This window comes from Petaurus breviceps, unplaced genomic scaffold (assembly GCF_028583685.1).
Source record: "Petaurus breviceps papuanus isolate PSGF00001 unplaced genomic scaffold, PetGlider_PUasm1.0 175, whole genome shotgun sequence".
NCBI classification, from domain to species: Eukaryota; Metazoa; Chordata; class Mammalia; order Diprotodontia; family Petauridae; genus Petaurus; species Petaurus breviceps.
The window spans coordinates 17,551,443-17,555,024 of NW_027185764.1; positions in this window are offsets into that span (position 1 = coordinate 17,551,443).

Below are 3,582 nucleotides of genomic sequence, written 5' to 3' on the forward strand. Positions count from 1 at the left end.
CTCCTCACTGTGCCACCTAGCCACCCCTAAATGCTCTTTTTTTTAAACGAAATTTTGCTTGTTCCACAAAGTGGAGAATTAAGAACACTAAACAGGAAATCCGAAGACTTGGATTATGGCTGCAGCTCAGCCATTAAGTCATAATGTGACCCTTTACCTGTATGGACTTCGGGTTTCTAATGTGCAAAATGAAAGGGGTCAGACTAGCTGATCTCCAAGGTCACTTTCAGTTCTAACTTTTCAGTTCTTCAGAGCACCATACCACCACACATCATTTTCTATGGAAAAGCATAATACTTTGGCTTTAAGGTACCAGTAGAACAAGGACAAACAAGTCCTTCCACTAAAGAGAGCCACCCTTCTCACAGAGGCTTAAGTAAGAATTTTTTTTTTTACCTAGGGCAAAAACTGTCTGGGGAAGGAGGGGGTAGGGAAAAAAGAGAAAGACATACAGGGATAGAGATAGAAAAAAACAGAGAGATAGGGATACCAAGACACAGAGAGCAATAGAAAGGGACAGATGGAGACAGACAGGTAAACAGAAAAAGAGAGACATATGTACAGATGGAGGAAAAAGACAGACAAATGGATAAAAGAAAAAGAGACAGAGGTGGACAGAGACAGAAAAGCAGGAAGACAGAGGCAGAGAGAAAGACAGAAAGGGACATAGACAGAGATACTAGAAGACAGAAAACAATAGAGAAAGAACAGAGACAGAGACTCTGGAGTCAGACAGCCTGGGTTCAGAATCTGCCTTTGATGGTTACTAACTCTAAGTGGGGAAATCACTTTAATTCCTTGGGTCTTAATTTCCTTATCTATAACTTCCTCATTTTCCTCATCCTCAATTCCTCATCTCATTTCCTCAATCTTCAGTTTTCTCATATTTCCTTCACTTCATCATCACCTAACACCCCCTCCCCCAACCCCCATGCTTCTCTGATTGGAGGGTAGAACCATGAACTCCAAACCTCCATTTGAGGAGAGAGCCCAGCTCCGAAATCTATCTCACCTGGCTGCACTATTTGGGCACTTCTCTGATTGATTTATCACCCCCACCCCACCTCCATTTGGTTATCTCTTCCTCCCCCTCTTTTCAGCTTCTTTTTTGTGTTTTTCCTTTCTCTATTAGATTATAAGATTCTTGAGGGCAAGAACTGTCTTTCTCTTTTCATAACTGTATCTCCAGTCCTTAGCACAGTGCCTGGCACATAGTAGGGGTGAAATAAATGTTTATTGATAGACTGACTAAAATGAGGTCTTTTCCAGCTCTATAGCTCTGATGGAATGAAGGTCCAGTCCCTCCCAGAATAGAAGCTGAACTGCTCTCCTGACCTCATTCCTCCCTATGGGAGAAGATCCTAAAGGGACCTCCAGGAGGTCTGGTAACAGTTGGGTCTCTAGTGGGTGATCCTTCTCTCCACCAGTGGGGTTGCCTCAGGAGAGGACACTTTGGCACTCCAGAGAGGAGACAGTGGCTGGTCTGGAGAAGGGGGGGGGAGGTTTGTGTGTATGGAGAACCCAATGCACCAAGTACTGGGCACTGTATCCCCAAAGAGAGAAAAAGGACAAAGACCCAGCTGCCCCACCATCCTCATTTTCTCTCCTCCATAATTATTTAATCTGATTTGAAATGGGAAGCCAAATAAATATTTTCTTCTCTTTCAGTGATATAACCATATTTGTTTAAATGGTATCTAAAGTGAAAAAGAAAAAAAATAATTCCATAGAGACTAGTCTGGGCTGCCATCTCACCAATGAGAGTTGCCACACCGGTATAATTCTAGGTGGTGTAAGTAGATAGAGTACTGTGCCTGGCATCAGGAAGGATCATTTTCCCGAGTTCAAATCTGGCCTCAGACACTCAGACATCTGTGTGACCCCAAGCAAGTCACCTAAGCCTGTTTGCCTCAGTTTCCTCATATGTAAAAAAAGTTGGAGAAGGAAATGGCAAACTACTCCAGTATTTTTGCCAAGAAAACCCCAAATGAAGTCAAGAAGAGTCAAACTCAACTTAATCTCTTAGCAATTTTACTGACTGATTGAGTTGCCCCATGAGGCACAGGTCATTGTAGCCTATGTGAAAAATTATTTACTGAATACTACACCAAAGAGAGGGAATTCGCAGAGCTAGGAGTAATAATAATAACTAACATTTATTATAATGCATTTAGATTTGCAAGATGCTTTCCAAGCATTACTTCACTTGATCCATACAACAACCCTGGGAGGTAGGTGCTATTATTATCTCCATTTTACAAATGAGGAAACTGAGGCAGGCAGAAATTAAGGGACTTACCCCATTGGCATACGGCTAGCAAATTTTTGAGGCTGGATTTGAACTCAGGACTCCGTGCCCACATCATCACTGAAACTTCTCACATAAATATTCACATACATATTCACATATTCTGGGTAAATAGAAAGCACCATGCCTAATAATGTCACTAATATTCCCCTGAGAAGTTATAATAGTCAGTGTTGACTCTGAGAAGAGATGGGAAATTGTATTTTCCTGTTTTAGTGGAGAGGTGGTGTATAATGGGTGTGGAATGTTGCATATACAGTCTGCAGTGGATATTGGAGCTGAGGGGTGTGTGTGTGTGTGTGTGTGTGTGTGTGTGTGTGTGTGTGTGTGTGTGTGGAGGTGTGGGTGTGGGTATGGGTCTGTCTGTCTGTCTGTGTCTATGTCTGTATCTGTGCCTGTATCTATGTGTCTGTGTGTGTGTCTGTGATATGAAAAAAGGACAACTTTTTCACATGGACTGAAATACAGAAACTATAGAGTTTTGGGAGACAAGTTGTTTTTCTTCCAGATCCATAGCTGTTTGTATGAAATACATACAGACTTTATCCTTATCCCTTTAACCATTTTCTAGGTTTCTCCATCTGTGAAATGCAGATTAAAATTCAATCCTAAGCACCATATAAATTGAAGCAGGTATTTCCGTTAAAACAATGGGGATAAAGCAGGACCATTGCATTGTTTGATCTTGAATTCATCATTCATCACTCTAAGGGTGAAAAGGAGGCAGAGGCAGAGGAGGAGGAGCTGGGTGTGGTATCTAGGTTCTCTTGGGGAGAGGGCTGTGGTTTTTATTACTAAGTGGTATAATGAAGTCAAGTGGAAAAATGGTATTTGCCCACTAATAAAACATCTATTGTTCACAGTCCTGGAAACATATTAATGAATAAAACAGAGGATGCTCACACTCTTATTTCAAGCTGTGTAAAATAGTCGTTTATATAATAAGGACAAGGTATCGTTTTCCATTTGTGGTTGTAAATGGGTCCTGCAAATTCATTCTCCAAACAAAAAGCAATTCAGCCCTTCTCTTTCCGCCCCACTCCTGTGGGGACTTAGAAAGTTGCCTGGAGTGAGAACATCTACAAAGTACTGATCTCAGGCCCTTCTTTGGAGATTGTGTGGGACTATAATACAGTATTAATATGATTTCTATGTTATATCCTAGTTTATGCATTATTAATGTTGTTACTATATATTAATATGTTATGTTATCAATATTTTACAAATGTTACATACACTGTTAGCCCAAGTTGATCTGTTGGTTAATTTTGTTG